This window comes from Anomaloglossus baeobatrachus, chromosome 8, assembly GCF_048569485.1.
Source record: "Anomaloglossus baeobatrachus isolate aAnoBae1 chromosome 8, aAnoBae1.hap1, whole genome shotgun sequence".
In the NCBI taxonomy this organism is placed as follows: domain Eukaryota; kingdom Metazoa; phylum Chordata; class Amphibia; order Anura; family Aromobatidae; genus Anomaloglossus; species Anomaloglossus baeobatrachus.
Window position 1 is genome coordinate 241,828,509 of NC_134360.1, and position 17,573 is coordinate 241,846,081.

Consider the following 17,573-nt stretch of genomic DNA (forward strand, 5'->3'; position numbering starts at 1 on the left):
ACTCGGTGGCCCGCCCCCCACACTCCCTTGTGCACTCGGTGGCCCGCCCCCCACACTCCCTTGTGCACTCGGTGGCCCGCCCCCCACACTCCCTTGTGCACTCGGTGGCCCGCCCGCCCCCACTCCCTTGCACTCGGTGGCCCGCCCGCCCCCACTCCCTTGTGCACTCGGTGGCCCGCCCGCCCCCACTCCCTTGTGCACTCGGTGGCCCGCCCGCCCCCACTCCCTTGTGCACTCGGTGGCCTGCCCCCACTCCCTGGTGCACTCGGTGGCCCGCCCCCACTCCCTGGCGCACTCGGTGGCCCGCCCCCACTCTCCACGACCTGCTGCACTCGGCGGCCACCCCTACCCCTCCCACGCCCTGGCGCACTCTGCTTTTACAGCGGATGGAGTCCTTACACTTTTATATTACTCCATATTTAACTGTATGGTGATGTCACATTACTGAGCTACTCTACCCAAGATGCAAGGTCTTTTTAACGCAGTATGTGGCCTTTGGTAAAGCCCATGGACTCCAGACAAAAAAAAAGGCCATTTTGGCTGGCTTGCACCTGCATATCACTTTGGACACCAAATATATGGAAAACCCCATAAGATGCTGCTTCAGCACTGGACAACTTGGGGACCTTTATGAAATATGTGATTGAGAGTAATATAATATACACACACACACACTTCCAGCGCTTTGAAAATTTGGTATAAATCGAAGAATATGGCAGACACGGCATGACCCTATAGGACGCCATATTACCATTTTGTATAAGTTGTGCAGAGCCGCCATATAGGAGGTGAGCATAGGAAACTTCATGACCAATTAGAAAATCACCCAACACTGGTGAAAAAGATACATCACCAATTCTAATATGGATGCAGCAGAGCAGAGGTTGTCATGAAGCATGGGTGGTCCTAGTCCATTTTATTTTCCAGAGGCTCCCTTAAAGGGATCATGCACCTTGGTAATAATTTCTTGTAATAGAGTGGGGTCTTATATCAGCTGGGGATGGTGAGATCCCTCCCGCTGCTGCTGGGGTTACCCCTCTCTGAATGCACACATGTAAAAATTATATATATATTATATATATATAATATATATATATATATATATATATAATTTTTACATGCGTGCATTCAGAGAGGGGTAACCCCAGCAGCAGCGGGAGGGATCTCACCATCCCCAGCTGATATAAGACCCCAGTTTATTATATATATATATATATATATATATATATATATATATATATATATATATATATATATATATATATATATATATATATATATATATATATATATATATATATATATACATATATACATACACACACACACACACACACACACACACACACATATATACATAATGTTTGGATCCGGCTTTTAGTGTTCATTTTAACTCTTTCAAGCCTTTGTCACCATATTCACTAAATAAATTATGTATTGTTTGCACTGCAAAAACTCGTGTTTCTCCTGTCTTGGAATTAATTAGGAGTTTGTGCCACCTGTGTGATCCCTGGATAGTCAGGGACGCCGGGTATATGACCAGTATGGTACTCTGGAAATTTGTTATGATATATATATATATACACACATACATACATACATACATACATACATACATACATATATATATATATATATATATATATATATATACACACACACCTATTACTGTAAGGAGGCTGTAACACTATGAAAGTGAGACATCAATTTTTAACCAATTACTTCCCTATAAGCTTTACTGTTGGAAACCTGAGAGCGGCCATCTACTGAGCGACTGTAACAAGCTGAGCTCTGCTACATCTGCAGTAGCGTTGCAGTCTTGTGTTAGGAGTGGGGTCACTGCCCCTGGGGCGAGTGACAGGAAACAAGCGGTTGCGGCGCTGTCACATCGGTGATTAACTGTCAGCAGCGGTCACTACGTCATACAGGCGGAGGGTGCCCCTGTGCATGCTGGGAGTTGTGGTGTCGCGATCGCTGACCACGAGGTGGTTATGGAAATTGCTGGAGTCGCGGCTTCTACACGTCCTCACCAGATCGGGAATAGTTGATCTTTGACCCAGTGAATCCAAATGTTTTAGCTCCGTATTGGGCCAGACGGCGACCCCGATCGCACACCATGAAGATCGCAGGGTGAATGTAGTCACATTGCCATCCGTCACCTAGTGCAAAACATAAACCCGCCCAGCTGTGATCTTTGTCGCACATTTATAGGTCAGATACAATTTTGCCCCCATAGACTTAGATGCAAGCTGCATACGACTCATGTCGCCTGTGACCACGCGATGAGGGGGTGGGGGGGTAAACCTGGGGCTACACAGCGACTTTAGCCACGACACCTGTCCGCTCGGTGCCGCTGCCACATTGCGGCGCCATACAATTGAATGAACTCACATTGCGGCCCCCGAGGACGCTGCTACAAGCAAATCATGAGAAGTACAACCTGGGCGGATGTTTCTCATGCGCAGTACCCTCAGGGTAGCACAGTATTCCCATTCACTTCTATGGTGCGGGGATGTCGCAGCCGTGTGATTGTAGCCTTAAGCCTTCATGGCTGGTCCAGTAATCTCACTAGTCCGGCATTAGATAACAGTAGCCCCGTCCGGTCTGACGCCGGACCTTGTGGAGCTCGTTACCTCTTGGCTCCCCATGGCATCTCCGCAGACACCAGCTGCCATAAAACAGCTGGAAGGATGGAGCCACCGGCGACGAGGGCGCCCTATAAAAGGGCACAGACGCAGCTTGGAGATTTGGGTCCCTGAATAGGATCTGAATTGGGTCTTCACTGATCACCTTTATAGTCCTTCAAATCCACTACAGCCTCTACCTCCACCATTGCCAATAAGTAAAAGCAGTTTGCATTTCTCCAGGTGGAACTACAAGTCCCAGCCTTTTGGGAGCATAAACTACAATCTAGTTTATGTATATGTCAACATACATTATGTTTCTGCTACAGGCCACACAACATAGGCCCCTAAACCACGTACTTCAAACTCAGGCCCGAAGGTTGATTTTATCTGGTCTGTGATGCCGGGGGTCCCGCCATCTCGCACAGGAGGGCTATGCGGCGGGGGGGCACCCGCCATCCCGCACACGAGGGCTACGCGGCGGGGGGGCACCCGCCATCCCGCACACGAGGGCTACGCGGCGGGGGGGGGGCACCCGCCATCCCGCACACGAGGGCTACGCGGCGGGGGGGGGCACCCGCCATCCCGCACACGAGGGCTACGCGGCGGGGGGGGGGGGCACCCGCCATCCCGCACACGAGGGCTACGCGGCGGGGGGGGGGGCACCCGCCATCCCGCACACGAGGGATACGCGGCGGGGGGGGGGGCACCCGCCATCCCACACACGAGGGCTACGCGGCGGGGGGGGGGGGGGCACCCGCCATCCCACACACGAGGGCTACGCGGCGGGGGGGGGGCACCCGCCATCCCGCACACGAGGGCTACGCGGCGGGGGGGGGGGGCACCACCCGCCATCCCGCACACGAGGGCTACGCGGCGGGGGGGGGGGCACAACCCGCCATCCCGCACACGAGGGATACGCGGCGGGGGGGGGCACCACCCGCCATCCCGCACACGAGGGCTACGCGGCGGGGGGGGCACCCGCCATCCCGCACACGAGGGCTACGCGGCGGGGGGGGCACCCGCCATCCCGCACACGAGGGCTACGCGGCGGGGGGGGCACCCGCCATCCCGCACACGAGGGCTACGCGGCGGGGGGGGGCACCCGCCATCCCGCACACGAGGGCTACGCGGCGGGGGGCACCCGCCATCCCGCACACGAGGGCTACGCAACCCACCATCCCGCACAGGAGGGCTACGCGGCGGGGGTCCATAACTTTGTCCAAGTTAACTCTGGCCCTCTGTATTTGAAGCACGTGCCTCTGTATTGGGGGTGCTGGCACCGGAAACATCAGATTGGCTACTGTAAGGAGGGGGTGCAGTCAGCCATAGCGTCCCCCTCATTATACATGGACCCAGCCCTGGTATCTACAACAATCACCTGTCACTGAGCAAAAATGTGACCGATCACAACAGATTCACACCCAGATTTTTTTTTTTTTATTGTTATAGAAGGGAAAGGTGACGAGACGCCCACAATGCCGGGTGCACACGGAGGCCGAGACATGCCACGGGTGGGTGAGGGCAGAAACAATCACTGCATGAAGCTTAGAGTGTTGTTCTCTGTTATCAGCCATTTCATCCTGCGATCGTCTCGTCTATTTCTGGGGTCACCCTGCGAGCACCAGCCGCAGCCGATGACTTTAGGGATCCCGTTTCTGGGAGGTTCTGGCACTATTTACAGAGACCGGCTGATTATGGAGTCTTATTGGCAATGCTCCATGGGAAAAAAATATGCAAATTGGCTCTGGCAGAAGAAAAAAAAACAACCTGCGAGATGGTTTTCTTTCGTTCTGAGAGAGCGAATAGAGGAGGAAATGCAGAGGAAGGAAATGGAGGGGAAACGCATCTCCACTGCTGACCTTATGGGACCCATAACACGGCTCCATTAAGGGTCATGAATAGGATCCGGGCGTGTTCACCGCTGACATCACGGGGCACGAGCAGGCACGTCAGACCGCCCGATGTCATCGGAGACCACACAACAGTCACATGAAACATCACCGAGTGGCGGCACCAACTCTACAGCAGCCCTCAACTCCAGGCCCCCCCCCCCGACCTCTACACCCCCGGCCCCTCGTGATCAACCCCACACCGAGGGACATGGCTGTCACCTTTCTTCACCCCTCACCTACTTATTCCCAAGGCGCAGCGTCCTCTCCAGTCACTCTTTAACAAGAGCTTAAGTCCGCTCAGGCAAAAACCCCCCTCCCCGGAGTCCATAGTCCCTGGTTCTGCAGGTTGTCTGGTGGTCGCACTCACACATGGGGCGGTCTATGACATTCCACCTTCCCGGGGCTCGGCCGCCCCCAACTCGGGGCCTCTGCATAATTACTAACTGCTGAGGGCTACAAGCAGGTTCCTCCAAAAAGGGGATGCAATGATTTTTAACCATTTATTCTCTGCGGTGACCGATGCTAAATATGAGTTGCTTAGGGAGTGACGGCAATTCGGGGGTCCATCACGGTGATTCCTACTGACAATCTGTATACGATGACTCCCACTGGGGGACACAGACAGGAGGGGACCCTCTGCAGCCCAATAACTCAAGGCAAAATTGTTAGGTAGCTGGATGTGGCCCCTTCACCTCTTTGGCCCCCCAATTACTCCCACTGGTGGACACACAAGGAGAGCCCCCTGTGCACTTACAATATAAGGACCCTCTGCAATCCAATAACTCAATGCACAATAGTTTTAGAGGTGGATGTGGCCCCCTCACCTCTTGGGCCCCTATGCAGCTGCACCGATGTTAGTCCACCCAATTACTCCCATTGGGGGACACAGACAGAAAAGCCCCCTGTGCAAGAACAATATATGGACCCTTTGCAATCCAATAACTCATAATGACAGTTGTTTTGGAGCTGGATGTGGCCCCCTCACCTCTTGGGCCCCCAATGATACATCCGCCTGATTACTCACACTGGGGGACAGAGACAGAAAAGCCCCCTGTGCAAGAACAATATATGGACCCTTTGCAATCCAATAACCCATAAAGCACAATAATTTTGGAGCTGGATGTGGCCCCTTTACCTCTTGGGCCCCTGTGCGGGTGCACCATCGATATGTCCATCCGATGACTCCCATTGGGGGACACAAACAGAAAAGCCCCCTGTGCAAGAACAATATATGGACCCTTTGCAATCCCATAACTCATTGTTCTGAAGGTGGATGTGGCCCCCTCACCTCTTGGGCCCCCAATGATACATCCGCCCCTCATTACTCCCAAGAAAACTTGACTTGTGAACTTTCTTCGACCATCGGTGATGGCCACCTGCTTGCACCACGTCCGATCACACCCATCCTTCCTCTTTTTCGCCCGCCTGTCTCCCCTCTTCCAGATGTGCCAGACTTCGTAAGGGCTCAGCAAAGTCTGATAATTCGGAGGGAGTGGAGTGATCCCTTCCCTCCATCCGGTGCCTGGCACACAGGCACTTCAGAAGGGTTATGGGCCCGCCACCCTTTGATCTGCCACATGGGACCTATGGCACAGAGCCACCTTGAGACTTTGTCACCGGTTACAAGGACTGTTGTCGCCTTTTTCCAGCCCCTTTAACTTCCAACTTTCCCCCCAGCAATGAAAGAAGTTTCTTACCTGATGTTGTGGATTCCTGACACTCCCAAGCCTGACAGAGAGAGCGTGAAAGAGGGAAAGGAGGAAGGAAGGAGAAAGAGAGGGAGATCTGGGTAACCACACCCCTGTGTGACTCAACTTCACCCTGCGAACATCAGAGGCTGCTCATTAGGGAGGGCTCTGAGCAGGAGACAGTGGTGAGGCCCAACAGGCCGAGCACAGGCACACCCTTCCTGCACAAATCCCACCACACCCTCCGCAGCTGCAGGAAAGTATCCGAGATATCGAAGAAGCCAGAACCCCAGGCACCTCGCACGCTGACGCCCTGTGGACAACACCAGGCACAATCCGACAAAAAATAGATAAAACGGATCCGGCACTGCATACGTTTTTCCCCATAGTCTTGTAGGCTACTTTCACACATCAGTTTTTTCCCATCAGGTACAATCCGGAAAAAAACGGGTAAACCGGATCCGGTATCGCATCCGGTTTATCCCCATAGACTTGCATTGTAACCGGATTGTACCTGATGGCTTTGCGGTGCATCCGTTTTTTTCCAGATGCGGCAAAATAAATAAATGCAGCGGCCGGATAGAACATTCCCTGCAACGTTTTTTGCTCCGGCAAAAAAAAAACGCATCGCGCCGCATCCGGTCGCTGCGGCGCATTTTCAATGCATGCCTATGGATGCCGAATGCGGCGCGATGCGGAAAAAAACACATCCGGCCGCCGCATGCAGTTTTTTCCACTGCGCATGTTCAGTAGCGTGCCGCAACCGGAAAAAAACGGACCGGCCGCATGTAAAAACTTATGCAAAGGATGCGGTGTTTTCACCACATCCGTTGCATAAGTTTAACAGCCGGATTGAGCCGCACTGCTCAAACCGGATGTGTGAAAGTAGCCTTAGGGTACTTTCACACATCCGGATTTTTGTTCTGCGGCACAATACGGCGTTCTGCAGAAAAACCGCAACCGGCTTTTGTAACGCCAGTTGCGGTTTTTTTTTCATAGACTTACATTAGTGCCGTATTGTGCCGCAGGGGCTTGTGTTCGGTCCAGTTTTTGCCGCATGCGGCAGATTTAGCCGATGCCGCGGCCGGATCGAACGTTCCCTGCAACGTTTTTTGCTCCGGCAAAAAACAACGCATCGCGCCGCTGCGGCGCATTTTTCAATGCATACCTATGGAGGCCGGATGCGGCGCGATGCGGAAAAAACGCATCCGGTCGCCGCATGCGTTTTTTCCACTGCGCATGCTCAGTAGCATGCCGCAACTGGAAAAAAACGGACGGGCCGCATGTAAAAACTTATGCAACAGATGCGGTGTTTTCGCCGCATCCGTTGCATAGTTTTCACAGCCGGATTGAGCCGCAGTGCTCAAAGCGGATGTGTGAAAGTAGCCTTAGCGCCGGATTGTGCCACATGGTGTTGCATTTCATCGGATCCAGCAATGGTTCTCTGTGCGGCCGCCGGACAAGATGCACCATGTATGGCCTTTTTCACACATCAGTTTTTTGGCATCAGGCACAATCCGACAAAAAACGGATAAAACGGATCCGTTTTTCCCCATAATCTTGTATAAGGGCTGCTTTCACACATCCGGTTTTTGCAGTGCGGCTCAAAAACCTATGCAACGGATGCGGCGAAAAAACTGGATCTGTCGCATAAGTTTTTCCATGCAGCCCGTCCGTTTTTTGACGGATGTGGCTTGATACTGAGCATGCACAGTGCAAAAAAACGCATCCGGCGTCCATAGGCTTGCATTGTAAATTGCGCCGCATTGTACCAGATCCGGCGCAATGCGTTTTTTTTCGCCGCACAAAAAAAAACGTGCCAGGCAATGTTCCATCCGGCTGCCACATCGGCTAAATAAGCCGCATCTAGCAAAAACCGGACGTAACGCAAGGCCATGCGGCACAATACGGCGCTAATGCAAGTCTATGCGGGAAAAAACGCAACCGGTGGCAAAAAAACAGTTGCGTTTTTTCTGCAAAGCGCCGTATTGTGCCGCTCAGCAAAAAACAGATGTGTGAAAGCAGCCTTAACGCCGGATTGTGCCACATGGTGTTGCATTTCATCCGGCGTGCGAAACGTTCCTGGAAGTTCCGCCGGAAAGAACGCAGTATGTATGGCCTTTTTCACACATCACTTTTTGGCATCATGCGGAATCTGGCGCCGGATTCGTTTTTCCCTCATAATGTTGTTTTTGAGCTGGATTGTGCCGCATGGTCTTGTGTTTTGATCCAGCATGCACCGGATACAGCAAAATGTGTCTGTGCGGGCACCGGAAAGAACGCAGCATGCAATGTTTTTGTGTCCAGCAAAAACAATAGATTGCTAAGGATCCGGCGATGTCCTTTTTTTTTTACAATGGTAGCCTATCCGTCGCCATCCGTGAAAAAAAACGGAATCAGGCAACGGATCCGTTTTTTGTTTCTGGGCATGCCCAGAACATATGTAAATTCACTTCTGAAAAGAAACAAATAAAAAAAACTCTTGCTGGAAGGGGAAAGATGAGACTGATCCGTTTTTTTGCATGATCCGTCATAATCTGCGATGGATCCGTCGCATCTGGCACAATCCAGTTTGTGCCTGAAGAAAAAAAAAATGTGTAAAAGTAAAGTTTTTTTGGTGAAAAACAAAAAACGGACGCCGATGGATCTGGCGCCGTCCGGCGTGTTGTATAATGGAAGCCTATGGGCGCCAGATCCATCATAATACGGCAAAAAACGCAATACAGCGACGGATTGCGTTTTTTGAGCATGCTCAGTATCACAATGGATCCGTCGCATCATTTTTTCAACAGATTGTGCCTGATGCCAAAAAACTGATGTGTGAATGCCGCCTTACAAATTGCAGCAGTTCTGAGAGTCAAATGTTCCTCCTGCTGCAGAAGTAACAAATATATACAATGTATCAGACACAAAGTATCACTCCGACTCTAAATAGCAAAAGCGATGTGTATATATCACCCATAGCCTAATATGATCCAGAGAAAGACAGAAAATCCAAAATAATCACATTTTGGGCCTTGTTCAGACGTCCATGTTTGATCTTTTTTCTTCAGGGCGCTGGATCCCATTTTCAGCATTTGTTTTTATCGGTGCGGAATCCGTTTTTCTCATAAGCAGAAAAATACATTTCCAACCTTCAGATCCAAAATACTGAACAACGGTTCATAGAGGTCTGAATAGGAGCTAAACAGTAAAAAAAATACCAAAACATACACTTGGATGATTGATGACAATAATGTACTTTCTAGTGATGAGCGGGCACTACCATGCTCGGGTGCTCTGTACTGGTAACTAGTGATGAGCGGGCACTACCATGCTCAGGTGCTCAGTACTCGTAACTAGTGATGAGCGGGCACTACCATGCTCAGGTGCTCAGTACTCGTAACTAGTGATGAGCGGGCACTACCATGCTCGGGTGCTCAGTACTCGTAACTAGTGATGAGCGGGCACTACCATGCTCGGGTGCTCAGTACTCGTAACTAGTGATGAGTGGGCACTACCATGCTCAGGTGCTCAGTACTCGTAACTAGTGATGAGCGGGCACTACCATGCTCGGGTGCTCAGTACTCGTAACTAGTGATGAGCGGGCACTACCATGCTCAGGTGCTCAGTACTGGTAACTAGTGATGAGCGGGCACTACCATGCTCAGGTGCTCTGTACTCGTAACTAGTGATGAGCGGGCACTACCATGCTCGGGTGCTCAGTACTGGTAACTAGTGATGAGCGGGCACTACCATGCTCAGGTGCTCAGTACTCGTAACTAGTGATGAGCGGGCACTACCATGCTCGGGTGCTCAGTACTCGTAACTAGTGATGAGCGGGCACTACCATGCTCGGGTGCTCAGTACTTGTAACATGTGAATATGCCCTCAGTCTATAACGGTCATGTGATCTATCTGATTGAGGCTTTACCCTATTTCTTTACACCTTTTATATCAGTGCTATAGTTGTGCCTGTGATATCCCCCTTGCCCGTCACCTTTCCATTTACTGTGTATACTGGGGATAATGGGGTGCTGTACTCAGGGGTGCGACCTTCAACAATCTGCAAAGTATCGCCTATTCTGTGGATAAGAAATTAATGTTACAACATCTGATTGCAAAAGAAAAAAAATGCAATAAAAATGCCCCGGAAAGCAGCGTGCGATAAAGAGCAGCCGCGTGTGTCATCCGGATACATATGGTGCATTGTGCACCGAGAAGAATCCTTGGCACTTTGTATCTGTAAGGCTGCTTTCACACATCCGGTTTTTGCCGTGCGGCACAATACGGCGCTCTGCAGGAAAAACGCAACCGTTTTTTTTTTTTTTTGCCAGTTGCGTTTTACCTGCATAGACTTAAATTAGTGCCGTATTGTGCCGCATGGGCTTGCGTTCCGTTCGGTTTTTGCCGCATGTGACAGATTTAGCCGATGCGGCGGCCGGATGGAACGTTGCCTGGCACGTTTTTTTTGTCTGGCAAAAAAAAACGCATCGCGCCGCGATTTGCAATGCATGCCTATGGACGCCGCATGCGGCGTCCTGCAGCAAAAAACGCATCCGGCCGCCACATGCGTTTTTGTCCACTGCTCATGCTCAGTAGCCTGCCGCAAGCGGCAAAAACCGGACGGGCCGCATGATGTAAAAAACGTATGCAAAGGATGCGGTTTTGTCGCCGCATCCGTTGCATAGGTTTTAGAGCCGGACTGGCCGCCTCTGCTAAAACCAAAGGTGTGAAAGCGGCCTAAAGTGAGACTCTTCTGGGCCAGAGGAGTCCGGGATACAAAGTATCACCCCGTGAGGGCCCGGCCCACAAAGTATCGCCCCGTGAGGGCCCGGCCCACAAAGTATCGCCCCGTGAGGGCCCGGCCCACAAAGTATCGCCCCGTGAGGGCCCGGCCCACAAAGTATCACCCCGTGAGGGCCCGGCCCACAAAGTATCGCCCCGTGAGGGCCCGGCCCACAAAGTATCACCCCGTGAGGGCCCGGCCCACAAAGTATCACCCCGTGAGGGCCCGGCCCACAAAGTATCAACCTGTGAGGGCCCGGCCCACAAAGTATCACCCCGTGAGGGCCCGGCCCACAAAGTATCAACCTGTGAGGGCCCGGCCCACAAAGTATCAACCCGTGAGGACCCGGCCCACAAAGTATCGCCCCGTGAGGGCCGGCCCACAAAGTATCACCCTGTGAGGGCCTGGCCCACAAAAATCACCCCGTGAGGGCCCGGCCCACAAAGAATCACCCCGTGAGGGCCCGGCCCACAAAGTATCACCTTGTGAGGGCCCGGCCCACAAAGAATCACCCCGTGAGGGCCCGGCCCACAAAGAATCACCCCGTGAGGGCCCGGCCCACAAAGTATCACCTTGTGAGGGCCCGGCCCACAAAGTATCACTCGTGAGGGCCCGGCACACAAAGTATACCCCGTGAGGGCCCGGCCCACAAAGTATACCCCGTGAGGGCCCGGCCCACAAAGCATCGCCCCGTGAGGGCCCGGCCCACAAAGTATCACCCCGTGAGGGCCCGGCCCACAAAGTATCACCCCGTGAGGGCCCGGCCCGGTGGCTTACACACGCTGAATTTATTAATAGCTTTGTTACTATGACGGGTTTGTTTTCCTGTGACATACGGTAGAAATGTCAGGTAGCATGTCATAAATTGGGTAGAACATAATGGAAGCCGGTGGAGCTGGTCAGACCTGTTGCCTGTGTGCAATGCCCCCGATACCGGCTTTATGAATTGCTACATATGTATTTCCCTATGTATGTATTGAGTGTTTGTGATACATTCGAGGCTCCTGGATACAATGTATCATCGCCCCATGGCAGGTCCCTGGATGCTCCTTAGCAGTGAAGAGGCAGCGGGTAACGAGCTCTGGAGGAAACGCCGATGTGTGAAAACAGTATTCAAGATGCTCTTTCTAGAAATCATTCCTCTCCGGAGGCCGGTGAGACGCATTAATAAGAAGCCTTCAGAGGAGCTAACAAGGAGGATCTGTCATTGATCTAACTGTGCGGATTGTCTATTAACCCATGGACAGCTGGCCGGCAGCAGCGCTCGTATAGTAGCGCTCTAATACTACGCACATGTGCACGCGCTGCGTTTTTATCGCGTTTTTCCTTGCAGATGTGAATCAATACTGCAAGAAAAAAACGTATCCCAGCAAAGTCTATGAGAATCGTGACTCGCTGTGCACACGATGATGCTTATTTCCTTGCAGATTTCATTGCTGGAAAAAGAAGTAGCGTGTGAATTGTTTCCGCGTTTCTATAATCCCCGGCAATGCTTTATGGCTATGTGCCTACGGGACAACGTACCCACTGACTTTGCCGCAGGTTTGTCCGCAGATTTACCGCAACAGCTCCTCGGAATCTGCAGCTATCCATTGCTGCGGTAAACCTGCGGAATTCCCGCTCTGTATCTCCATAGCGGAGGAGCGGGAATTCCGCAGATATTTCCACATGAATAATTGACATGCAGTTACGTGCGGCTGCGGGACATCCGCAGCATATTCTGCAGCCGAACATACCACAGCATGGACACAGCACTCCCCAAATCCCATAGGGTAACATGGGTAGTGATTGTGCTTGCTTAAATCTGCGGATTTATCTGGAAAATCCAGATAAATCAGCAGGTTTTCCCGCGGCAAAATCCGTGGGTACATAGTCCCGTGGGCACATAGCCTATCACTACAGGGGATTATAGCGCAGCCTTCGCCTCATACATCGGGCATACAGCATAGTGAGTGAGGCTCTCCGTAGCTCAGTAACTTGGGATCATTATGGAGATGGCGCAGGGTTACTATGGCAGCGATCAGGTCCCTGCGATCGCATTACAGGGACCCAATCGCCAGGGAGAGGTAAGAGATCCCTCTCCCTGCCTCCTGAATGCTGTGATTGCACTGATCGCAGCATTCAGGGGGGTTAAACTGCCAGGAGAGGCACGGACACTGCTCGAGCCAGTGAAAGCGGGATCCTGGCTGTAACATTAGCCGGAGACCCACCGGTGATCACAGGGGTAGAGTGCCTGAACCCCCACAATCACCATGTAAAAAAAAGCACAAAAAAGTAGGAAAAAATACAAGTGAAAAAAAGCGCAAACGTAATAAAAAAAGCTCGTTTTTTCAGCTGCTTTTTTCCTGCCAAAACATGTTTTCTCTTTCGTTTCATTGGGGGACAAAGTAAACAAAGGTGAAGACTCAGAGAAAGAGATTTTACGGTGAGTACTCAAAAATCTTCCTTTTTATGTGCAGAAAAAAAGCACACAAAAAAGCAACGTGGGAACATAGCCTTACGGGGAGGTGCAGAATGGAGACCTCATATAGAAAGCTCTGCACTGCAGGTGAAAAGTTTCGGGCCTGTTCTGTGCACCTGATTGTAGTATGATGCGCCTGCGCCTCTATAATGGATTTGGCACTTTTCAACTGCCAGAAACGTCCATCATTAAGGGGCCGGTGTGTTGTTGTTTTTACGTAATTTACGCCGCTTTTGTGGCATAATTCATGATGAATTTGTCAGACGTGCCTATCCACCTAAGTCTCACCCAATTTTGATTAAAACAAATTTGTTGGGGCAGCCGGGTCCAAAAGTTGCAAAATGTTGGGAGGGAGCTGCGCAAAAAATTTCTAGTGAAGAAAAAAAACTACTTGATGAATGGAGCCCGTATGGTATGTCCTCATGTTATGGATAATCCACAGCTTATTACTGCAGCAGCAGAGGGGATGAGATTTTATTAAATCCCAACCGCATGCTGAGGAGGAAAATACACGGTGGAAATTGAATTGCGATACACATTTTACACCCGTAGCATGAGAGCTGATGCTGTAGAGTTTCACAACGGATGTAGGAGAAGACAAAAAAATGCAGAGGCAAAAACAACCAAGTGTTATGTTCTTCTGGAAATGGTGCAGGTTTGTAGTGCAAAAGGGTAAAAATCTGCAGTAAAAATCTGCAAAAAAGAGATCATAAACGCTCATCCAAAAAGCTGCTTCGCTAGAAATCCGGACTGAAATTCCACAGAGTATTAGACTCGTATGAACACATGAACTGCAGGTCAATTTACGCTGCACATTTTGGATGAGATTTTAAGAAACCAGTACTGTGAGGCAACGGGTCTGCGATCAGGACCCGCTGTGTCCTGGATGCAACGGGTCCTGACCTGCGAGGCCGCGAGTCTCCTCCGCAGGAGACCACAGCAGCTCGTGCCCATAATCCGAGCTCGGGCAGTTGCGGTTTCTCACTGTGTTCTCAATTTGGAGGATGCTTGCAACTCCACAGCAAAGAATCAACATGTTTGCGGTTCGGAAAGTCGCACCGCAGGTCAATTTTTGTTGCGGGCCGTACACACACAATGGGCACAGGATTTCTATAAATCCCTTCCACTATGCTTATACTGTGCAGCACAGCACTATGGACGCAGCACAAACACGGTGCATCCATAATGCTGCAAACACTGATCGTGGGCACTCAGCCTTAGGGTATGTGCGCACGTTGAGTTTTTGATGCAGAAATTTTCTGCACCAAAATCTCCACCTTGTAGCAGAAAAAAACAAACCAAAAATGCATGCATTTTTTGGTGCGTTTTGGTGAGTTTTTTTGATGTGTTTTTATCCCATGCGTCTTCTTAGTGAAATCAATGGCTGGAATGGATACAAAACAAGGAAAAAAATGCACCAAGAATTGACATGCTGCAGATTATTTTCTGCACCCATAACTGCAAGGAGAAAAGAAGCAACGTGCGCACAGCACATTAAAGGGGTGGTTCACTACTCATCATAGGTGGCTACAATGCTGTAAAACTGATAGGGAAGGCTTTTGTCAAATACCCTGTGTTGTCAAATCTTCCTCTGAGCGGCGCTATTGCGGTCCGCTCATCCTGATCAAGTGATCCACGAGGCTCCGTGACCTCTGAGATCTGGTGATGTCACGTCAACTTGAAGTTGACCCGACATCTCCAAGGCTGGGCCCAGTCTTCCTGAGTTACCGGGCTGTGGATGGAGATTCACTGCTAGTCACAGCCCAGCGTTACAGCCCAGCATCGCTCCTGCTCGCGGCGCTGTGCTGTGAAGGAGGAGGGAGCAGGGAGATGCTGCGCTGTGACGAGCGGTGAAACTCCGCCACAGCCCAGACACTCAGGGAGACTGGAGCCCAACCTTGGTGATGTCAGGTCAACTGGAAGTTGACGTGACATCACCGGATCTCAGAGGTCATGGAGCCCGGGGGTCACTTCATGGGGATGAGCGGACCACAAAAGCGCCGCTCAGAGGCAGAATGTACGACACAAGGTATTTGAGGAAAGCCTTCTCTATGACTTTTACAGCGATGTGGCCACTAATGCTGAGTGGTGGACCACCCCTTTAATTCTCATTGACTTTGCTGTCATAAGGATACACATGCAGATTTGGCTAATAAACTGCACCAAAAAACGCATCAAAAACCTAGTGCGCACACAAGGCCTAATACTCTGTGGATTTTTTTGCATGCTATTCAGTGGGGAAAATCCATACGGAAATCTGAAGTTGGTCACACGATTGTAGATTTAGTTGGACACTCTGATTGTGATTGCGGGCACATACCCTGAGATGCTGCGCTTGGATGCAGTGAAAATAAACAGTGTCAAAAACTCATCAAAACCTCAGTGTGCACACGGCCTAGCTGAGCAGTAAAGGCTTTTTCCGTGTTACAGAGGGTAAGAATGTCCCTTGTCTGGGAGGATGTAAAGGTGACCGTGTTCTTTCGTTACACAATGTATGGCCGTCACCGATGTGATGAAAGACGTTGGTCTCTGTGGTCTTCTGCCTCCGTGTCCAGTTACCGGGGATTTCTAAATTCCCATTCACACATTGCCTTAGTGATTGCTCCACACGTGTGTAAATTGTTGGGGAGGCTCATGTCTCCATCCACCAGCCGATGTGCACAGTCTCCGGAGCGGATCCACTCCAAAAACCACACCTGAAAAAACACTGGAATGTCTTTTTCCTACTTATTCCTTTTATAAATCCTCTCTGCTGTTCACGTGTTTGGTCTTTGACAAATGTCTTTTTCTGCTTCAGGTTTTGATGGGAAAAAAGTGCACATCAGCTCATTTTCTCTTCCCGAAATCTGCTCCAACCAAAAACATTCAGGAAATAAACGCTTCCAAAAAGCTAAATCGTCTCAGGGAACATAAAAAGAAGTCTTCCATAATCAACTCATCACTAGTTACCAGTACTGAGCACCCGAGCATGGTAGTGCCCGCTCATCACTAGTTACCAGTACTGAGCACCCGAGCATGGTAGTGCCCGCTCATCACTAGTTACCAGTACAGAGCACCCGAGCATGGTAGTGCCCGCTCATCACTAGTTACGAGTACCAAGCACCTGAGCATGGTAGTGCCCGCTCATCACTAGTTACCAGTACTGAGCACCCGAGCATGGTAGTGCCCGCTCATCACTAGTTACCAGTACAGAGCACCCGAGCATGGTAGTGCTCGCTCATCACTAGATACCAGTACAGAGCACCCGAGCATGGTAGTGCTCGCTCATCACTAGATACCAGTACAGAGCACCCGAGCATGGTAGTGCCCGCTCATCACTACTTACCAGTACTGAGCACCCGAGCATGGTAGTGCCCGCTCATCACTAGTTACCAGTACAGAGCACCCGAGCATGGTAGTGCCCGCTCATCACTAGTTACGAGTACCAAGCACCTGAGCATGGTAGTGCCCGCTCATCACTAGTTACCAGTACTGAGCACCCGAGCATGGTAGTGCCCGCTCATCACTAGTTACCAGTACAGAGCACCCGAGCATGGTAGTGCTCGCTCATCACTAGATACCAGTACAGAGCACCCGAGCATGGTAGTGCTCGCTCATCACTAGATACCAGTACAGAGCACCCGAGCATGGTAGTGCCCGCTCATCACTACTTACCAGTACTGAGCACCCGAGCATGGTAGTGCCCGCTCATCACTAGTTACCAGTACAGAGCACCCGAGCATGGTAGTGCCCGCTCATCACTAGTTACGAGTACCAAGCACCTGAGCATGGTAGTGCCCGCTCATCACTAGTTACCAGTACTGAGCACCCGAGCATGGTAGTGCCCGCTCATCACTAGTTACCAGTACAGAGCACCCGAGCATGGTAGTGCTCGCTCATCACTAGTTACCAGTACAGAGCACCTGAGCATGGTAGTGCCCGCTCATCACTAGTTACCAGTACAGAGCACCCGAGCATGGTAGTGCCCGCTCATCACTAGTTACCAGTACAGAGCACCCGAGCATGGTAGTGCCCGCTCATCACTAGTTACCAGTACAGAGCACCTGAGCATGGTAGTGCCCGCTCATCACTAGTTACCAGTACAGAGCACCCGAGCATGGTAGTGCCCGCTCATCACTAGTTACCAGTACAGAGCAC

General features: G+C 51.1%; 1 protein-coding gene across 2 annotated transcripts in view; it reads right to left on the reverse strand.

The window, feature by feature from the left end:
* Window positions 1-17,573, reverse strand: part of ELOVL1 (ELOVL fatty acid elongase 1) — a 59,014-nt gene that overhangs the window by 16,114 nt on the left and 25,327 nt on the right. The window contains exon 1 of one of the 2 annotated variants that reach the window (XM_075320451.1): window positions 6,217-6,322. The exons of the other annotated variant lie outside the window; for it this stretch is intronic. The gene's annotated coding sequence lies outside the window, so the exon portion shown is untranslated. Of the gene's footprint in view, window positions 1-6,216; window positions 6,323-17,573 lie in introns of those variants that run through there. 2 annotated transcript variants of the gene reach the window in all.